This window comes from Sturnira hondurensis, unplaced genomic scaffold (assembly GCF_014824575.4).
Source record: "Sturnira hondurensis isolate 20B ecotype Veracruz unplaced genomic scaffold, ASM1482457v3 Scaffold0003681, whole genome shotgun sequence".
In the NCBI taxonomy this organism is placed as follows: domain Eukaryota; kingdom Metazoa; phylum Chordata; class Mammalia; order Chiroptera; family Phyllostomidae; genus Sturnira; species Sturnira hondurensis.
Genome location: NW_028076312.1, coordinates 6,666,859 through 6,689,686, shown reverse-complemented (window position 1 = coordinate 6,689,686; position 22,828 = coordinate 6,666,859). Strand labels below are relative to the sequence as shown.

The 22,828-nt window shown below is 42.1% G+C and overlaps 1 protein-coding gene across 2 annotated transcripts in view; it reads left to right on the top strand.

The window, feature by feature from the left end:
• Window positions 1-22,828, top strand: part of PSD3 (pleckstrin and Sec7 domain containing 3) — a 572,156-nt gene that overhangs the window by 47,487 nt on the left and 501,841 nt on the right. For both annotated transcript variants that reach the window (XM_037042118.1, XM_037042117.1), the window contains exon 2: window positions 5,996-6,044. The gene's annotated coding sequence lies outside the window, so the exon portion shown is untranslated. The remainder of the gene's footprint in view (window positions 1-5,995; window positions 6,045-22,828) is intronic.

The window sequence follows — 22,828 nt, the reverse complement described above, 5'->3', positions numbered from 1 at the left end:
AAAACCAACTTCGGTGGGAAATGGTCTTCTCTCCTGGGGGTGGGCGAGGGGTGAGATCATACAAGTTCAGAGGTGTGAGGGAATAGTTGCTGAAAAGTAATAAAATCCACACGAGGACAGTGAAGAATATAGAATGGTAAAGAAGCAGATCCACAGGGGAGCTTGAGTACCGTAGCACAGGTGCCACCAAACTAAGTAACTGCCCCGAAAAAACTCTTTCACATTCATTTTCCATCCTTATAAATGTCCTGAATGGGGAGCTGTCATATATACATAGCTCTAGTTTGGGTGGAAAATATGCACCAAAAAAAAGTCATGTTGGTCCAGTCAAGATGGTGGCACAGGTAAACATAGCTCATGTCCTTGCAGGACCACATCAAAATTGCAACTAAGATATAGAATAACCATGACTCAGAATCACCAGAAATCAAGATGAATGGAAATGCTGCAACTACAGAATTAAAGAACAGACCACACTGAGACTGGTAGGAGGGGCAGAGACACAGAATAGACTGTTCCCATACCCATGTGTGACAGAAAAAAATTAGGAGGGATATCTCAGGAGTGAGGGATCCCAGACCCACACCAGGCCCCTTGGCCCAGGTGTCCAGTGTCAGAGGAACATGGCTCCACAACTTCTAGCTGTATAAACCAGCAGGGGTTGAGACTGTGGAAGACAGATTGCTAGAATCCCAGGCAGTCCTGTTACAGGGCCTGTGCACAGACTCACTTGGACGCACTCCCTTGAGCTCCAGTGCTGGAGCCGCAGATTGAAAACCATCAGATATGTATGGGGAGGAACTGAATTGTCCAGCATCAAGGTGAGAGCTGGGGGGGGCAGCTTTCCCCCAGACAGAAGTGCTGGCGGAGACTATTGTTCCCTTTCTGAGCTATCCCTTCTCAGAGCCCATAGGTGGGTATTGTATATGAGACTCCATCAACCTGGCTCACACTGTCTGCCTCACCCTGATGATTCCCTGAGGCCCTGCCCCACCTAAAGTTCAGGCCCACCCAAGCTGTTTCCAGTGGCTTTTCCATATGAACAGCCTGTCTTGGTCCATGCTTCAGATTTTCCTAAATTCTCAAACAAGCAGCATCTTGCTTCAGTGTGCCCTGTACTTCTTGCTAAATTGACCCAGGTCTGGCAATAGCAGCAGCTGGCCTTCGCTCACAGCCTGACCTCTCCAGAGCATCTCGAAGCCCAGCACAAGTAGTAGCCACCTGCAGATCACTTCGTAGCTGGAACACAGGTGTTGGCTGACTTTGGACATGCCAATAGCAATCAAGACTCAACTACAAGAGGAGGGTATACGCAGCCCACATAGTGGGTGCACCTTGAGTACTGAGCTCAGGTAATAAGGGAAGCTGTGCCACAGGAGCCTACAGGGAAGCTACTACATTAAACCACTCTATCAAGCCTGGGAGACATACTAACTATCTAATATGTAAAAGCAAACACAGGAAGGATGCCAAAATGAGGAAACAAAGAAGCATGGTTTAAATGCAAGAACAGAATAAAACCCCAGAAAAAGAACTAAACAAAATAGAGTAAAGCAATCTATCAGATGAAGAAAGAAGAGTTCAGGACTTCTGGCCAATATGGAGACGTAGGTAGACACACTGTGCCTACTCGCACACCCAAAAAAAGGACAACAAATTTAAAAACATAAGACAACCAGAACTGACAGAAAATCGAACTATATGGAAGTCTGACAACCAAGGGGTTAAAGTAGACACATTCATCCACACTGGTAGGAGGGGCAGAGTGTGGCAGCTGGGTGGAGAGGGGTTGTGGAAAAAAAGCAGTGGCTGGCAGACTCCGGGTGCCAAGGCAGTGGTCGGTGGACCCAGCCAGGCAGCGGATTGTGGAGGGGCATGGTGCAGGAAGTGGCTGGTAGACTGGGTGGTCCCACATTTCTGTGCAGATAAACCAGGAGAAACTGGGCAGTGAGACAGACATGCAACCCAGGGTCCCAGCAATGGGAAATAAAGCCTCAAAACACCAATTGAAAACACCTGTGGGGATTGAGGTTCTGGGAAAAACTTCCAGCCTCACAGGAGAGTTTGTTGGAGAGACCCATGGGGTCCTAGACCATATAAAAACCCACCTGCATGGGAATCAGCACCAGAAGGGCCGTTTGTTTGGGAGAAGCGGTGAAAGTGACTGAAACCCAACAAAGACCAGAGCAAGTGCCATTGTTCCCTCTCTGACCTCTGCCCCACGTACAGTGTCACAACCCAGCAAGCCATTGGGTGGCCCCACCCACGTGAACACCTAAGGCTCTGCCTCTCACTACAAAACAGGTGCTGTAAGACCAAAAAAAAAAAAAAATGGCCCAAACAAAGAACAGATCAAAACTCCAGAAAAAATACAACTAAGTGATGAAGAGATAGCCAACCTATCAGATACACAGTTTAAAATACTGGTAATCAGTATGCTTGCAGAATTGGTTGAATTTGGTTAAAAACTAGGTGAAAAAATGAAGGTTATGCTAAGTGAAATGAGGGAAAATGCACAGGGAACCAATAATATTGGGAAGGAAACTGGTACTGAAATCAATGGAGTGGACCAGAAGGAAGAAACATCCAATCAGAAAAGAATGAAGAAACAATTCAAAAAGATGAGGAGAGACTTAGGAACTTCCAGGACATCTTTAAATGTTCCAACAGCCGAATTATAGGGGTACCAGAAGGGGAAGAGGAAGAGCAACAAGTAGAAATGTTATTTGAACAAATAATAAAGGAGAACTTCCCCAATCTGACAAAGGAAATAGACTTCCAGGAAATCCAGGAAGCTCAGAGAGTCCCAAAGAAGGTGGACCCAAGAAGGAAAACACCAAGGCACATCATAATTACATTAGCCAAGATTAAAATGAAGGAGAGAATTCTAGAAGCAGCAAGGGATAAGGGGACAGTCACCTACAAAGGAGTTCCCATCAGACTGTCAGCTGATTTCTCAAAAGAGACCTTACAGGCAAGAAGGGGCTGGAAAGAAGTATTCCAAGTCATGAAATCCAAAGACCTATAGCCAAGATTGCTTTATCCAACAAAGCTTTCATTTAGAATGGAAGAGTAGATAAAGTGCTTCTCAGATAAGGTCAAGTTCAAGGAGTTCATCATTACCAAACCCTTATTTTATGAAATATTAAAGGGACTTATCTAAGAAAAAAGATAAGAAACATGTACAGTAAAATGACAGCAAACTCACAGTTACTAACAACCACCCCTAAAACAAAAACAAAAACAAACTAAGCAAACAACTAGAATAGGAAGAGAACCACAGAAATGGAGGTGACATGGAGGGTTAGCAACAGGGGAGTCGGGGGAGGAGACGGGGGAGGGGGAGAAGGTACAGAGAATAAGTAGCATAGATGGTAGGTAGAAAATAGGGGGAGGGTAAGAATAGTATGGGAAATGTAGGAGCTAAAGAACTTATAAGTATGACTCATGGACGTGAACTAAAGTGGGAGGAGGTGTGGGTGGGAGGAGGTGTGCAGGGTGCATAATCAATAAGATATATTAATAAAAAATCTTTTAAAAGACTCCAAACACAAATTGTCGGAGGATGTTCAAGGAGCTTAGTGGGGACCTCAACAGCACCAGCTACACTGCAGGATCCTGAACCACCAGCCGACTCATCTGTGGTTTGACTGGCAGCCCCAAGAGCAATGTCTGCTGTCACTACGGTGGGGCCCTTTCTTCTTTAATTGGAGCTCAGTGTCAGGAGAGCCTTTCAGCCTAAAATATAAGTATCACTGCTTCTTGCCCTGTGGGTCACGTCATCATGAGAATTTGTTTTCTATCATTAAGAAATTATTTTAGTCTTATCTTCACATTTAGTCCCAGATAATCTAATTAGGGAAGGTACAGTGCACTTTGCACAGACTTTACCCATAAGTCAAGTGTCTCCTTTGGAGTGGTTCAGAGGTACCCGAGACAGCTTCATTATTTCTAGTTAATATTCCATGACCATACATGCGTATTCTCAACCTTTAGGTCTAAACCCTCAAGATATGAATGACCCAAATGAATATGCTGCATCTATAAACTTCCAAGTATGAAGGTGTTTTTGTAAACCTGAGATCTCTAGAGAGCTCTTTGTATCCGAAATGCAGACAGACTTTGGTATGTGCAAAGCTTGCTATGAGTCTCAGGCAGTCTTTCAATTAGCAAATTGTAAGCTTACGTGGAACTATTACAGGTCATATGATCCTAAATTCATTAGTGAAACTGACTGGAAGCATAGAGAACTGAGGCCTTTACAGAGCTCTCAGAGCTACTGGATGTGCTGTGGTTAGATTTATGGATATTAGTTTCCCCACCCCCGCTTCCTGTCTTTTTAAGTACATTAGAACATTTAAAAGTGTGATGTATGCAAATAGCCAGCCTCCATGGGGTGACGACAACCTCTCAGGCAGGATTTCCAGGAACCAGTCCTGAGGCAGAGATTGGCTTCCAGGAAGTCTGTGGGGAGTGCTCTCAGGAACCACTTCTGAAGGAGAGTGAGGGATGCAGGCTCACACTGTATTCTCAGCATCTGGATGCTGGAGCTCAATCCCAGTTACAGGACAAGGGCGCAGGCAGTGAGGTGGGGGCAGGATCTGATGGGGAGAGTTTGAACATACCGGAGGAAAACCTCTGTGGAGTTAGAGAATGTTGCTACTCTCATTCTGTGACTTGGGTGTTAATACTATTTTAGAGAAAGCTAGACTGATATTCAGGAAAAAATGCCCAAAGTCATCAAGCTATGGAAGTAAATGTGATTTTGTTCATTTTTCTTTCTTGTTAAAAATTATGAAATATTCAAACATATGTAAAACTATAAAGAATAATTTAACACCCAAGGGCTCAAGCCACTCGAAGAAGTCTTGGCATTTTGTTGTATTTGCTTCAGATACTTTACTTAAAAACACTTAAACAGTTAAAAAAAAAACCCTTTACACTATTACTCTGTCTCCATTTCTCTTTCTTCTTTTACAGAAAGAATTCATACCATAAATGTGTTTTTATCATTCTCATGACTTTTTGTATGATCTATGAATGTATAAAGTATTATGTTGCGTGTTTTAAGCTTTGTGAAAATGAATCGTGACAGGACAGGACTGAAGGCAAACATCCTTCCCCATAGCCCTCCATCCTTACGTGGGCACATGTCCTGGTCGGGGGTTCAGAAAATGTGAATACCACACTCCTAGGTCATGGCTGCAGGACTGCTCAAACCACCAGGACTCGCAGGGCCACGTCTTACACACTTTTCTTCCTGATTTATTTTTATACAAGTAGAAATGCGAATTATGGTTCAACAACTGGAATTCAGTAGTGTAAATCTAGGCCTTCCAGCAGTTATGAAAGATGGTATCTTCTTTGAGGAGGTGCAGGAAGCCCCTTATTGCATAGAGGTGTCATATATAATTTGAAGACACTTGATGCTGCATCTGCATAATAAGGAGGAGGTCCAAAAGGTTTCCCCAACCCAAATGAGCCAGCTTTTCTCAGAGCTAACCACCACCTGACCTTTGCTTAGATCTTTCGGAGGGATGCTGTATTTTTCTTCATCACCAGCAAAGCACACATGCTGCATGCTTTGTGCAAAAAGCATAATCCTGAGAAATTAAAAAAGATAAAATGTTATTTTTTTGAAAAGTTTAAAAATCATTACAAAGTACGAAGATTAAGTTAATAGATACATTGTACCCATCAGTGTGCTGGTCACTGTGAACAGTGGTCTCCAGAGGGGAAAAGAGGATCTAATTTGTAGCATTTGCTGTTCTCTGTGGTGTGAGTACTTTCCCCACTGATTTCAAGTTATCATGGCGACGTCATCGGATGGGCAGTTGGGAAGAGATGTGCACAACCCACTCTCCCCCAGGTGATGCAGCTCCGGCACACCACTGATGGCACCCGATGGCCATAATTAACAAATATTAATGACATTTTCACAAAAGAAATAAAACACTATGAATAATATTGAAGTCCTCCTTGTTTCTCTCCACAGATCTTCCCCTTTACCTTCCTTCCCAGAGACAACTACTATCAAGAATCTGGTAGGTGTTCTTCCAGACCACATTTTTATACTTTTCCATACATGTAGATAATAAAAAAATGCATATTTATGCTTTGTATACTTTGAATTTTACCTTATGCTATTATATTGTACATATTCTTCACCTTCTTGTTCTCTTCAAAATTGTTTTTGAAATTTATTCATATTGATATGTATAGATTCAGCTCATCCATTTTGTGCTCAATTATATGAAAATATCACAATTTATCCATCCTCTTACTAATGCTCTTTCAGGTGGTTCTAATTTTTGCTAATACAAGTGATGTTATAACTACCCTGTAGGTGTATCTCAGTGTGTAAAGTTACTATACCTAGAAGTGCAACGAATGGGCAACAGAGGTTGCTTACTTTCTACTCTAGTAATTTTGATAATTTTTTCTTCAGTGGTTATATCAATTTATGCTTCTGGCAGAAGTATATGAGAGTTCCTCATTTACTTCAAGAGTACCAAATTCTTGGTATCATCAGATTTTTTAAATGTCTCCAATCTTAGGGTATGAAATAGTATCTAGTTTTAACTTGCACTTCTCAGACTTCCTAGTTAGGTTGTGTTAGTTAGGTTTGTTGCTATAACAAATAGAGCCCCAGATAGAGTACTTTAAATGGAAGACATTTCTCTCTTGCATAATAAGACTACATTGGGTAGTCTAGACTGGTAAGGTGGCTCTGCTTCACACAGTGTTTCAGGAATCCTTCCATTTGTTAAATTGCCATCTCTTAGGTCATTGTCCTTCTCACCACGAGTGTAGTCTTGGATTTTTGGCACATATCAACTTTTGAAAAAAGATTAGAAAACTTCTGACAAACAGTCTTTTTCTAGGTAATAAGACACAAGTTACACACACCTCTTCAACTCATATTCCACTGGTAAAACTTGCTCTTATGGATACGTAAGTACATCCTTAGGAGGAGGCTGGGAGATCTAATTGCTGGCTGGACAACTGTGTGTCCAGGAGGAATGGAAGGGGGGCAGGAAACTAGGAGTCCTCCTTATGCAAGTGTTTGTTGGCCCTCTGGGCTTCCTTCTCTGTGACTCAGCTGGTAATATGTTTTGTCCCCTTTTATTTTGTTTGTTTTTCTTACCAAGTTATAAGAATTCTTCATATGGTCTAGTTTGCCCATCTACTTTTTACAATAAATCTGAACATTTAAATGTACCACTGCACATGCATCACTGAAAACATTTTAAAATATTTTAGTTTTTATTTAAAGGAGTTTATTTTTTAAACAACTCTATATTCTTTTTATATATTAAGATTCCTTTTATAAAATGAATAATTAACACCAAACCCAGTTTTCTCTTTAGTGAAATATATGATCTTACTTACTCAGTTTAATTAAAATAAGATAGACCTATATGCTGTATTGACTTCTTAAAAATTAGTTTTATGGAAATTCCTTAGGCCAATATAAGTTACTCAAAGTTAAAACTTAGAAAAATGGGATTTCTTACATTTGATGGAAACTTCTGAACCTACAAGGGAATCTGAAAACATGTAGGATAATGTGGTAGGTTTTAATTTTATTATTTTTCCCACTTCTTTTTATTGTTGTTCAAGTATAGTTGTCTCCATTTTCTCCCCTCCACTCCCTGCCAACCCACCCCCACTTCCCACCCTTTTGACCACTTCATTTCCATTTTCTCAACTGTAAGGATGATATTATTTGCTCTGCCTACCATATGAAATTGTAATAAAGATCAAGCAAGATGATGTAAGAGAAAATAGTGTATAGAATTCAAAGTTCATGTAATCATTAGGAATCAGAATCACAATTAGGATTTCAGTTGCATGCAATAGATTTCATTTGAATTCTAAATCTGGTTATCAGTTCCACTGACCCACTCCATGCCATCTACCCAGGTACTCCATACTCCACAATGGCGTCTGACTTCTGACAGTCACTGCCACACACTGTGTAGGTGTGGGTGGAGTGAAAGCTGTGTGTACAACCACAGCTGTGTGAGATCAGACTGTCCTGTGAGTTGCTTTTATTCAGAGCTGCTCCTTTCCTTATGGCAACCTGGGAGATGCTTTTCAACCTGTTTTCAAGCATTTTCCAGCTGCTCTCCATCACCTCAAGTTATGCCTTGGAGTTTTTTTCCATCACTAAGTCAGACTAGCTCAACCTGTCATTCATCCCTGCCTTTGCTACGGCAATTCTCAGTGCACTGGAATTCTGCATTTGGCTTGTCCCACCCATGAAAACCCACTGGAGTAAGGAGGGCAGCCTGGGGAGCCCGTCTCCCTGCCGCAGCCCATTAGCCCCTCTCCCCAGTATCTCTGCTGCAGCACCACCCAGCATGGCGGTCCTCGGGCTTGGCCAAGGGAAGAGAGAGCTGCTGGCGGTGGAGACCAGGAGAAAAAGCATGCCCTGGAATGCGATCTGTGCTTTGTTAGTGATAAACTAACTTGAAAAAGTTAGAAAGGAGAATTTTAACAATGTGTTGAAGGAGTGAGTACGTAGTAAAACTTTCATTAGTTTATTGCTATACTTGAATTTCATTTTGAAAATGAAAACGGCAGTGTTCTTGTGACAAATGCAGGACCGTTGTTTTTTGCTGTGTGGACTAAAATTGCAGATGCTAGGTATGCCCGGTGAGAAAGAGGTGTGAGTTGAGGTGATGTGCACTGGCCACGATGGGGGAATTAGCAGAGCGAGGGTCTCTGTCCTCCCTTTTACCCAGGATGGGGCTAACATTCCTTCACTTAATACGTTTTATTGAGCACCTCCTATGTACCAGAAGATACCCTAGGTACTGGGGTATAGCACAGGCTGAATGAAGCAGGTGAGGTCCTGCTCTCATGGCGCTTCAATTGGTAGGATACGGAGGAAGTTAAGGGGCAAGAGACAACAAAGAGACACATGATAATTAAAATAAATACAAAATGTCAGTTAGTGGTAAATGACATGGAAATATTTCAAAAACAGTGATGTGAAAAAGATTGGGGACTTCAGAGAAGGCCTTTCTGAAAAAGTGCCATGTAAGTTGAGAAATAAATGGTAAGAAGGAGCAAATCACATACAACTAGGTGGGAAAAACATGTAGGACAGAGGGCTCAGCTAGTGCAAAGGACCAAAAGTAGGACCAAGATTAACAGGCCTGAGGGACAAGGAAGAAGGACCAGTGGGGCGGTGAGCGCAGATGACAGGGAGGCTCATGGGCAGAGGTAGGCTGGGGCCCTCTGGATCATGTGGGGCTCTGCCAGGCAGGGCCGATTCACAAGTCCAGGGTTTAGTCCACAATGGGGCCCATCTTGGGGAGCTTCTGGGGCTATGAGGAAGCTATGGTTCTCAGAGCCAGGCCACTTCCAAGTCCAGAGAGTATCTCTGGGTTGGCTCGAAGACCAGTCTTTGCAGGTGAAGGGCAGACACTGGGAGACAGGGGCCATTACAGAAATGGTGTCCCACTGGGAGGAGTAGACTAGCAGGTATTGTGTGAGCTGGTGATGATCTAAACCGGTGAGAGTGAAACCCCAGAACCAGATAGGACCGACTGACAGACTCTCTAGGTGAACATGGAGTGGGTGTATACTGAGACTGTCAAGTCCGGTGAACATCACATAAGTATTTGTTCAGCCTCTCACATCCCATGCCACAGACCTGGAGCATGAAACAAGCTCCTGAACCCATGTGCCCGTGTGTGGGAGCTCTAATGTGCTGCAGGACCTGACCTCCATGCCCACCTCGGCTGACCCTGCAGTGGCCAGGTCATTCCAGAGGGAGGTGGCAGTATATACACCATGCTAGAGCAGACGGAGAGTGACAGCCAAGAGAGACAGAACTTGCGTTTGAAGGTTACGAGTAAATTCAGCATCCTGTCCCTTTGAGTCCGGGCACCACTGAAGCCAGACCTTTCACATTTTTTGTCCTTGTGAGTTAACCGACCACCTAGTAAAGGAACAAGGCAAGAGTCCATTGTGAGTGAGACTTGACTATGCATTCTGCAGGCAGATAAGCCCTGGAGCAGGCCTGGCACAAGTTGAGGCTTCCAGTGCCAGTAACATCTCAGGACTGCAGGGAGGGTCCTGCCTCAAAGAGGGCACCATGTCTAATACAAGGCCCTTAATTTTTGTGTCAGGAAGAGCTCCGGAGTGCCCTGAAGCCCATACCTTCCCCACTAGATCATCTTGTCTCCTGAGTAAACGTGTCCCTATACTTTTTATTTGTTGTAGCAAAATTAGTCCATAATTATGAGGAATTGAAATAAGGCCCATTTCACAGAGAAATACTATGTAACACTAAGTTAAAATGCATGTGTCTACCTGCTAGGTGGAAACTATATAAATAGACAATCTACCTGACTACATATATCCCATTAAGAGATTTCTATAGAAGCTAACAACAAAACCCTTATTATTTGCAGGGGAAGCACTTGTTTCCTGGTACCTGTGTTCTAGGCACATGCTGAGCACCTGCTACGTGATCCCCTTGATTATGCCGTCATTTCTAAGTAAAAGTAATACACTTAAGAAATCACGGGGTTTGGAGGGTCATCTGGTTGGATGTGCAGCAGCTTTCCCATTAATCTTTACCTCATGGGACTTGGGTGATCACCTATTTGTACTTCCCTTTTTTATCTTGGGAGGATGAGGACAGTAAAAAATTAAACTAAGTGTTTGGTTCATAGACATTAGAGAGAGAAAGGAGCTTGAGAGGCCTGAGCTAGCCTTCTGCCTTCAGACAGTTATGCGTAGGAGAGCAAGAGATATTAAATCGCCTTCTCAAGGCCATCTAGCTAGAAAATGGGAGAACTGATGCCACATTCCCGGTCTCCTGTTAAGATCCTATCTCCCATTAAGATCTCCTTCCCCCACACTGCTTCAGTGCGAGAGTGTGTCAGTGAGTGTTGAGATTTAGCACATCTGTCCCACTGTTCCTCCCTGACAGATTGTGCTTTCAAAGCACAGAATGGAGAGGTGAGGGTGCAATAAAAATATGGTTCCGCAGGTACTATATTGTGCTTCTAACTCACCAGTTTGGAAGAATTTAGGAAAAGAAGCTGAAAACTGAAAAAACATCTATCAGAATAAGCACCCCATCAAGAAAAAGAATCAGAGCCTTCCTATCCAGTCCCACCTGTAATAACATTCTACCAGACAATGAAACAAATGCACCTCCCTCCTGCTCCACGTCTCCTACTCCAGCATGCCCACTCCATCCCTCCCATCTGCTAAGGTCCCAAACCTCGGGACAGCTGGAGGATGCAGTGCAGGATTAAAGAGGGAAGATGCTGAAGGACCTTTCTGCTAGTTTCAAGTGGTTTTCATGATGCAGAAGTGTGTATGTGTGTGTGTGTGTGTGTGTGTTGGGGAGGGAGCAGTCTTCCTGATGACTCTCCCTGAGAGCCAGTTTCTCTAGCCCACTAATGAGGTTTCCTAAATGGCAGAGCAATAGCCTCTCCTACCAGTTAAAGAGCTAGTCCCCCCCAAATCTCTGATGAGACAGGAAGATCTGAACAGACAAGACATTGCTTTAATGTATATGCTGATACCCCAAGAAAAATGAGAAAAAAGAATATTTGGAGAGAAGCAGCGGGGTCTCTTGAAAGGAAGGAGAAAGTAAAGGAATGACTGACAAGATCATGAATTGGCAGCAAGGAATTTATCTTGTAACATTCATTACCATGTCAACCAGAGCATGCAAAGAAGGGACTCTGGAAGCAAGAAGGAAAACACGGAGCTTTAGCGGAAGATCAGGAACCAACTGAGACATAAAGTCTGCTCACCCAGCTAGCATCTCCCTACTAAAGAGAGATTGAGGTTCAAACTGCACTTTCCCTGGAATGAATTTATTTACAAATAAGTTATATAGCTATAATTAAGTACATAGATTTAACTGAAATATTTAGTCATAGTAGTATTTGTGTCATGCTTGTTGAACTAAACTTAAATTACTGTTTTGCATTTAAAGTGCCATTAGGGAGCTGGGTAGTGGAAGTGGGGTAAGGGAGAAGGGAGGAGATGATGGTGAACCTTGTGATAAGCTGCATTCTGCCCTGACTGGTGCAGCTGAGTAGTTTAGGAGCTGTCCTGCAGACCAGAAGGTTGGAGGTTCGCTTCCCGGTCAGGGCACGTACCTGGGTTGCAGTCCAGATCCCCAGTTGGGGGAGTGTGAGAGGCCACCAATTGATGTTTCTCTCAGCACGTCCAAGTTTCCCTCTCTGTCTCCTTCCCTTACATTCTCGCTAAAAAATAAACTCTTTTTTTAAAAAAAAAAAGCTTCATTCTGCACAGCAAAAACCATCCTAGATTGGGACTCCCTGTAGCTATACCTACTTGCTGGAGAGAGGGTGTGATGGAGTTAACACCCCCAAGTGGAAGTTCCGTCGGCGTATTGGAGGGTTGCTGGGGGACTGAGTCAGTGAGTGAGTCAAACCCTTGCTCCACCCAGGAGGGAGACAACAAGAGAGCCTTTCAGGGCACAGGTGTGAGTCATGCCTGAGCACCAGCCCAGGCAGCACAACACCATGACATCACCTCTGCTGGCCCACAGCACAGCTGCTGAGGGAACAGGGACTGAATCTGAATCAAATTCAACTCCGTTAAGTTAACCTTTGCAAGGTCAACATCTGCTACTTGATTTTTGGCCAGCCGGCAGTCTCGAAAATGAGTGTAGATGGCTTGGTTAATGAGGCTTCCAGAACAGAGATCTGGGTCCTGATGGAACTTTGCGTGGTATGTGTTTGTGGATGAAGGGTACCCACCTTGTTGGGTTTTTCAGGGTTGTCAGTTGTATGTCAAAAATTATAACAGAAAACACCTTTTTAAAAAAAGCCCCACAGATAATTTCACTAAATGTACATACAAACAACTTGGTATACATGTACACATATATGCTTACATATACTGTACTCATGTATATGCTATAGGTACTTAATGCTATGCATCTGTATCTGTTTCTATGTATATAGGTATATATATGTACATATACACAAAGTTGTTTTGTGTAGCCCTTTTTGTTGTAACATAAACATCTAACACTCAGTGCCCAACAGTAAGATATTTTTAATTAGCTTATGGTTCATTTATCCAGTGGGATGTTACAGAGCTGTGGATAAGAAAAAAGTATATCGATAGTATTGGCACATGTGCTATTATTACGTCCTATGATTTTTAAAATGATGAAGACATGTTAAGTGAAAGAAAACTATGCAATAGAAAAATATGCAGTAGGGTTCTATTTACATAGAAAAAGGATAGACATAAGTATAAATATATATTAAGGCTTGAGCAGTCTGAAAAAATGGGGCAACAGCCATTAACTGGCTTAGGCTGTGGAGAAGGCTGGGAAAGGTAGAGAGGTGGGAGGGGAAATTTGTTAAAATGAAGTTTTTTTCTTAGTGCATCTTTTAAAATATGCCAAACATTTATTTATTTTAAAATATTTTATTGATTTATTTTTAGAGAGAGGAGGAAGGAGGGAGACAGAGAGGGAGAGAAACATCAGTGTGCGAGAGAAAGATGGATTGGCTGCCTCCCTGCGTGTGCCCGAAACCCAGGCGTGTGCCCCACCTGGGAATCAAACCGGCAACACTCCACCTCATGCAGGACGACACCCAACCAACTGAGCAACACCAGCCAGGGCTAGACATTTAAATAAAGGAAGACACACTAAATGCATCAAATATTCAGAAGCTGGACTATTGTTACTAAGTCACTGGCTGAAAATGTACTTTATAAATGATTCCAAGTTACCATAAGGAAGGATTCAAGTGCCCCCAGAGCAATTTCATTGTTAATGGTTTTATAATGTCATGTCTTCTCTTTAGCACCATTTTCAAGGAATCAGGACATTCTCTTTCTAGATATTTCCTTTCTCAATAATTCAGACAATCATTGATCTAATGATAAAAGGAAGCCATTAGAGACTCTGTGGGCCAGATATTACTCATGCTTGATAAATCGCATGCCCAAGGGAATACAAAAAAAAGCACATCAACAAAAATCGAATTTAATTCACATTGATTAAAACAATATGTGCTAAACAGCCCCTTTTATTGGAGAAAAAAGTAGTAACATCTATCAAGAAATCTAACAAATGAATATAGAAGATATGGCCCTCATAGATTTCAATTATTCAGTGAACTCTTAAAATTATTTATTTCGTATCAGACATTATGCTGAGGGTGAAAAACAGGACAGTGTAGTGAAAGGAACAGCTGAGTTAAAATAGTAATTGCAATGCAGTGCAATAAGTGGTAAAATAGGCCAAGAACAAAGTACATTTAAGCGAGTTCAAAGAGCCTGTAAACCTGAAAGAAGGAGGTATTGAGGGAAAGACTAGAACGCAGCTATTCCTGGGTATGAAGGGTACTTTTCTCAACTGCTTCTCAAGCCGCCTACTTGCCATGTCCGCCTGGCTATCTAGTAAGCATCTCAAACTAAATACACCCCAAACCGAGCTTCTTATTCGCACACACAGCCTTCATCAGCTCCTTTGTGGTCTTCTTCTTCTTAGTCCATGGCAACCCCATCAATCAGTTGCTCAAGCCAAATGCCTAGGGCTCACTATTGACCCTTTCTATACCCCATATCCAGAGTGTCTGCAAATCTTTGGGGCTCCACTGAAAGGACCCAGAACCTGATCATGTCTCTCCAGCTCTATTGCTTCCACCCTGGTCCGAGCCACCATCATCTCTCATAGGGTTGCCCCACTTCCACCTATTCTTAGCATAGCAGACAGAGTGATCTCTTCATATGGTAAGACAGGTCATGTGCTTCTCCAGCTCAAAACCCCAGTGACCCCCATTTCACTTAAAAGCTCAAGTCCTCACTGTGGCCAACCAAGGCCCTCAGTGGCCTGACGCTTGCCCTCCCCTCATCCTGCGGACCTTCCCTCTTTTCCCCCTTCTGGCCCACTCTTCCTCACCCAGAGGGTCCTAGCTCTTCCTCCGGGCTTCGGCAGACACGCTCGCTCTGCCCCGCAGTTTTTATTCAGTGACCCTTCTCAGCAAGTTTTTCCTAATCCCCCACGTAAAATTGCTGTCTCTCCTCTTAGACTCTGTCCTCTTTTTAAAAATTTTTTCATGCCACTTTTAACTACCAAAAACACTCTATATTTACCTACAACCCATCCCCAAAATACGAGCTCCAGAGGGCAGAGATTTTTGTCTGTTTTATTCCTGCTATATCCTCAGAACCCAGACTAATACTCAGAATATTATAGACATTCAAAAATATTTGTGAAATTCATGAATGAATTAGGGGTATAAAATGATCAAAGTGGACATTAAAGGGATACACAAAAGTCTAGTTCGTGAAGGTGCTGTGGTGAGATTAAGAACTCTGAACCGTAGCAGATAATAGAAGACCACTGGGACAAGGGAGGGGTGATACCATGCGGGTCACCCCAAAGTAACTCTGAGGTTCTAGTGTGGGGGTTTGGACGTGTTTAAATGCCATTAAATGAAGTTAGAATGACCCACAAGGAAGTTTATAAAGCCCAGTAGCAGTGTCTTCCCAATGGCAGGGTTTAAATGCCATTAAATAAAGTTAGAATGACCCACAAAGAAGTTTATAAAACCCAGTAGCAGTGTCTTCCCAGAGGAAATGCAAACTGGCTGGCTCCTGGACTTGCACAATCTCATGCTATGAGTCCATTTTTACTTCGTGTGCAAGTGATTTCCTGCAGCAGATGGTGAACCTACTGAGTTATGGTCTGTCTTTCTGTCCTTTAAATTCATATTCTCTAGTATGAATTTGAACCTAAGGCTGGAAATGTGGGGTTATTTAAAATAAGCAATTCATACTGAACTTGTAAGCATTTGAAATGTATTAGATAATACTGCAAAATTTTATGATAGAGTGCTTCACAGTCATAGACGAATTTAGTGACCATAAAAGCAGTACATATTTTGCTAAATAAAAGAGGAGAAATAAATAATAGATAAGTTAATGCTGACAAAATAGTTGCTAACATTGTATAACATGTTAGAATAGGCGTCAGAAATATTTGGGCTGGGTCTTTTTTAATAAAGGCATCTTGGGGTATGCTTTGAACACAGATATACTTTATTTGCATATTAAATATGTGAGTATATTCTCAGCTTCTGCAAAGAAACATGCTTTCTGCTGTTTTTTTCTGAGCTACGTGTGATCCTCTCAATCTAGTTTTCATGATCTAACTTTGGATAAAGACATGAATCTAAGAAGTGCTTCACGTTCCTCTTCACTCTATTACAAGAAGAATTCCAGTGCAATCGAAAGAAGAGGCAGGCCCAGGGGTCAGTCTCAGCTGTCACCTGGTCTCCAGGTAGTCCTGCTAGTTGTGTTCCCAGGAAAGTCAGTCCAGGGCAGACAAGAGGAGACATATCCAGGTTTTCATAGGAAATCTCCTTTCTAAGAAGGTTAGCAAGCAAGTAGAGAAATGTTAAAGCACTGTGTGGGCCGATAGTATACACAAACACTAAGCCTCTGCTACCTCAAGTAGAAGTTTGAACTCTGCTCTAGAGCCTACGAAACTCTTCAGGTACATTCTCTCTCTTGACTTCCTAACAATCCCATGAGAGAGGAATGTTACCGTTTTCCTGTTCCGATATGGTAGGGACCTGAGAGGGGATGAGAGGCCTGCCCAGATCACATTCATCCAAGCCTTTACCGGCTAAGCCTCTTAGTCCAAATCTTATGCCCTTTTCTCTATTCCACATTGTTGTTTTTAAAACAGAAGATTAAGACAAAGTTTTAGATTCTGGTTACTTTCCTTTTCCTTCAAATTACACACATTATTTGAGATCAAAGTAAATATACAGAAGTTAATATATATATATATATGTATATATATATATATAATTTCATTGAACTCACTTTATAGATGAGGAGGAAAAGATAATCATGAAAAATGCAGCAAAGTTTACTGTTCGTCAAAATCTTAAGTCTGACTTTAGCTGGGTCACCTATAATTGTTTCTTCTTTGAACATGTAGATACTATACCTCAAAAAATAAGTACAAGAAAAATAAGATCTATAAATACCTATAACCTGTCAAGAATGCTACTGAGACTCCTACCCTCACAGGAGAGTTCATTGGAGAGACCCACAGGTCCTAGAATGTACACAAACCCACCCACACGAGAATCAGCACCAGAAGGGCCCAATTTGCTTGGGAAGAATTGGCAGAAGGGACTGAAATCCAACAGAGAGTGGAGCAAGCGCCATTGTTCTCTCTCCGACCCCTGCCCCACATACAGTGTCACAACCCAGCTGACTGGGTTGCCCCACCTGGGTGAACACCTAAGGCTCCTCCCCTTACTACGAAACAGGTGTGCTGAGACAAAAAAAAAAGGCCCAAACAAAGAACAGATCAGAACTCCAGAAAAAATACAACTAATTGATGAAGAGATAGCCAACCTATCAAGATGCACAGTTCAAAAGCACTGGTGATCAGGATGCTCACAGAATTGGTTGAATTTGGTCGAAAATTAGATGAACAAATGAAGGCTACGCTAAGTGAAATGAAGGAAAATGCACAGGGAACCAATAGTGATGGGAAGAAAACTGGGACTCAAATCAATGAAGTGGACCAGAAGGAAGAAAGGAACAACCAAACAGAAAAGAATGAAGAAACAAGAATTCAAAAAAACACAAGGAGAGGCTTAAGAACCTCCAGGACATCTTTAAACGCTCCAACATCCAAATTACAGGTGTACCAGTGGGGGAAGAGGAAGAGCAACAAGTGGAAAAGTTATTTGAACAAATAATAAAGGAGAATTACCCAATCTGGCAAAGGAAATAGACTTCTAGGAAGCTCAAAGAGTCCCAATGAAGTTGGGCCCAAGGACGAACACACCAAGGCACATCATAATTACATTACCCAAGATTAAACTGAAGGAGAGAATCCTAGAAGCAGCAAGAGATAAGGGGACAGTCACCTACAAAGGAGTGCACATCAGACTGTCAGCGGATTTCTCAAAAGAGACCTTACAGGCAAGAAGGGGCTGGAAAGAAGTATTCCAAGTCATGAAATCCAAAGACCTACAGCCAAGATTGCTCTATCCAGCAAAGCTTTCATTTAGAATGGAAGGGCAGATAAAGTGCTTCCTGGATAGGGTCAAGTTCAAAAAGTTCATCATCACCAAGCCCTTATTATATGAAACGTTAAAGGGATTTATCTAAGAAAAGGAAGATAAAAAACATGTATAATAAAATGACAGCAAACTCACACTTATTAACAATCACACCTAAAACAAAAACAAACTAAGCAAACAACTAGAATGGGAACAGAACTGCAGAAAGAGAGATCACATGGAGGGTTAGCAACAGGGGCATGGCAGGAGGAGAAGGGGGAAATAGGTACAGAGAATAAGTAGCATGGATGGTAGGTAGAAAATAGACAAGGGGAAGGCAAGAATAGTATGGGAAATGTGGAAGCTAAAGAACTTATGACGCATGGACATGAATTAAAGGTGGGGAATGTCGGTGGGAGAGGGTGTGCACTGTGGAGGGGAATGAAGGGAAAATGGGACAACTGTAATAGCATAATCAATAAAATATATTAAAAAGAATGCTACTGAGAGAATTTGTATTGCATTACATTTATACAGCATTTAAGACTTTATAGTTATATGTTAATTATACCTTAATAAAATAAACCTTTATAAATCCTTCCTACATATGTGATCCTATCTGATTCTCATAACAACTTGTGGGAGATGAGGAAATTGTAGCTCAGAGATATGAAAAGATCTATTTGCTCAAAGTCATACTGTTTATGAGTAGAGAGCAAGACATTAGTATCAAGGATCAGATTTTCACACAAACTCAGCCACTACATAGCTCTGTGATGTATGCAAGACACATTTCACTGGGCATCATTCCCCTTTTTGAATGAAATAATGGGTTTTAACTATATTATCTCTAAGTTCCATCCAGCTTGGGCATTGCAGGGTTCAATGACCAGTCCCCAGGTCTCTGACTCCTGGGCCAGCACTCTTTCCACTGCTGCACCCTGCCTTCCATGCTCTAGTCAGACAGACTCTTACTCTGTTAGGAGAACTGGGATATCTCTGACCAAACAGAGGCACTGCCCTAAACGTGAGCAGCTATTGGGTCGGGACAGTCAGGCAGCAGCTTCTCCAACTGCTGCTGCAGGTCAGAGAGATCTAAGTAACTGATCCAACAGAATAAGGCAGCAGCTAAAAACACTGGGTTAACAGTAATCAAAACCAGATGGGCACTGGAAACCAAGAGTTCCAAGGTAAGGATGGAGGTCTTTGGAATCGTCAGCCATGAGCTGCCCACAGATCAAGAAAGAAGAGGGTCATGCTAAGAAAGGAGACTGCCATGTGTCATTAGGCAAGAAAGAAAAATGGCCAGGTGGGTGCCAGGTGGTGAGCTGACCCTTGGTGCCAGCAGTTAGAAGGCCAGGGTGAGGCAGGTGCTGGGTGAGGACAAGGTTGGTTTCCTCTCAGGCCTTTTATTATTTTTGTTTTATTTATTTAGTATGTAGGGTATAAACTGAAGTGATCATGGCCAACTTGGGAGTGGAAACTTTCTGGATGAAGGTATGGGTCAAAGATCAGTGGAATTACGGAATAGGAGGGAGTGGGACTGCTGAGTTCACACAGTTTTTCTTGCAACTTGTACCCAGGCAGAGCACGTCACACCTGCAGTCGCAGCCTTCCTGTGGAGGAGGAGGTGGTTCAGGCCTCTTCTCTCTACTCGGAGCCAAAATTGGTGTGACTTTGGCACATCGATGACTAGTGAGATAAGACCCGCTGCCCCATGACAAGGCCAGTCTTCCATAAAAGCGTATTCACCTGAAGCGAACAAGTGTGGAGTAGGAACTGAGAATTCACCACCTTGGTTTATGAAGAATGATGAATAGATGTGACTGTGAAAATTATTGACGAAGGCTGCTCCACTGGGGACAAGTATAAAACCCCGATCTGTTGGATGCTGTTGGGACCGCTGTGGTGCACTCCCCAGATTACTGCCCCACCAGCCCTGCCCGCCCCGCCTTTTTGGAATGAAAGACTCATTCAGTTGCTGGAAGTGTTTGTGGGCTGGCAAACACTGAGCTTTCACCTGAGTCCTTCTTCTGGATTGCCAGCCACTGGAGGGAACAACTTTGTCCAAGTTCACACCCCCTGCCCAGGGGCAGCCCACATCCAGTGACGGCTGATGTGAGACTGTGAAGGTCCAGGCGCCTTGCTCCAGTGTGGACGACACTAGCTCCAGAGTCCCCACAGGATCGATGAGACTTCAGCTGCGAGGGCGTGGTGCTCCCTCAGTCTGGTCCTGCTGCTCCTGTTTCCCTGTGGTCGTCATTCACAGGGTGATCCCGGGAAATGTCCCACGTGTGAATCTCGAGTGTTGGCTTCCGGGGTAACTGAGCTGCAGCAGGCACACTCCCAACAAATATTTAGAACAGTTACAACTCTTGAGCTGGGCTTTATCAGATTTATCAAATTTTATCAGATTTATCAGATTTTATCAGCTTTATCAGATTTATCAAATTCTAATGCATTTTTCAAATCATCAGTAATACAATTTATCAAGCGACAAAAGAACACAACAAAAAGTCAGTAATAATGATATGGCTACCTTAAATGAGCCCTTACTATGTGTCAGTTATAGTCTATTATCTCATAAAATCTTCACATTATTAAATAGATTTATTAGTACCCCAATTTTATAAATGAGAAAACTGAAGTTTTAAGAAATTGAAGCAATATTCTCAAGGTCACAAAATTAATTGGATCTGGAACTCCAATTCACACCTGGTCATAAAGCCTACACACAACCTCTGTTCTGTTATCCACACTGGAAGCACTTTTGACCTCGGATCAAATTATGAATCTGAAAAATTATTATGCAATGATCACCTCAATATTCTAAAAATCACATTGCATTGGGAAAGACAGGAAAGATAGAAGGGAAAGGGGTGTAGGGAATGCTTCCTATGTTTTTTTCTAACTAAAATCAAAGACAAACAGATTTTTCTTAAGGTCTTATGAAAATCCATTCTTTATTAGTAATTGTTATGAGTTGAATTGTGTCCCCTGAAAAAGATGTGTTGAAGTCCTGGCCTCCAGAATATGACCTTATTGGAGTAGGGTCGTTGCAGATCCAATTAATTAATATGAAGTCACACTGCAGTGGGTTGGGGCCTTAATCCAATATGATTAGTGTCCTCAAAAGAAGTCAACATGAAGGCAGGAGGAGAAAACACCACGAGATGACAGAGGCAAGGACAGAGAGGTGCAGCTGTGAGCTAAGGCACGCCGAGAATCAACTGTCACCTCCAGAAGCTCGGAAGAGCTGGGGAAGGTTCCAGCTGGAGTCTCGAAGGGAGCATGGCCCTACTGGACTTTGATCTTGAACTTCTAACCTCCAGAACAGTGAAACAATGAATTTCTATTGTTTTGAGCCACACAGTTTATGGTATTTCATTACAAAAGCCAAAAGAAACAAATACAGTAATCATAGAAGTATAGATTAAAACCACAAAGATGTAGCAGTTACTATGCATATGTCCACTGAACTTTTTATTTATTTACTTATTTTTAAAGATTTTATTTATCTATAGAGGGGAAGGGAAGGAGAGAGGGAGAGAAATATCAATGTATGGTTGCTTCTTATGTGTCCCCTGCTGGGAACTGGCCTGCAACCCAGGCATGTGCCCTGACTGGGAATTGAACCGTGATCCTTTGGTTCACAGGCCCGCGCTCAATCCACTGAGCTACACCAGCCAGGGCTGTCCACTGAACTTTTTAATTGGAAAAGTTCATGTCTGATAATCCCCTCAGAGGCGGTAATGTGTGTGCCAGTAAATGTTTAGCACCCAGCTCTGAAGAAAAGATGTTTGTAGGTCTGTATGTGTAAATGTGTTGTTTTAAACTTCATTGGCATAAAAGACACATAGCACAAAATTTAGAGGTAATAAAATAGGCCATGATTTTCTATTATCAATATAACCAAAAATCAGCTTTCTGCTTTCTGCTGATTTTTGCTAAATTCCTGAATCCATACCCAAACCAGAGTTACAACAGACAAATGAGTGTAGGTCTGACATAAATGTTAGTTGATATGTAATTTATGTGGATGAGTAAGGCAAAGTGAAATGATAAATATATATGTAATAACTGCACTTATTGTCATTCATGTGAGTTGATTCTTTGCTTCATTAGATAGTAGTTTTTGAATACTGGAGAAGTATTTCCTCAATATTTTGTGCTATTCATAGTATAACAACTACACAAATAATGCCCGTTAAGTTTAGTCCACATTATTAATGTTTTTACCATCTGTTTTCTTAAGTCTAGGCAATCAACAAAACAGTAAATCAAGCACTGGTTGTTAGTGTTTGCCAATTTTCTTGGCTGATTTAATACTACCAACAGGATGTCATTGAACACAGAGTTATGAAGTGATGCGTGAAATAGCACACCATTCTCTATGTAGTACTTTCGCCATTTAAAGACAGTGGAAGTGAGTAACCTCAAGAGTACAGATGATGGTAAAGTGCTATAAAATAAGCAGAAGGTGATACATTTTGAGTTTGCTCCTTATTTTTAATATAATTTATTTAGTTATAAGTTTCTATAATTGGATTTTTAATAATGGCCATGTTAAACAAGTGGCTTGCAGATTTCCGAAATATTAGCAGTCGGTTCTCATACTCAGTGAAGCTGCCCAGTGAAGCTTCCACCGACAAGATTGCCTAAGAAAAGGAGTCTGTCCTATACTAGTGCAGGCGTAAATTTAATATAGCCTAAAATTTAGTTTTCACTTGCAGAAACTTTCACACACAAGCACAAAAGAC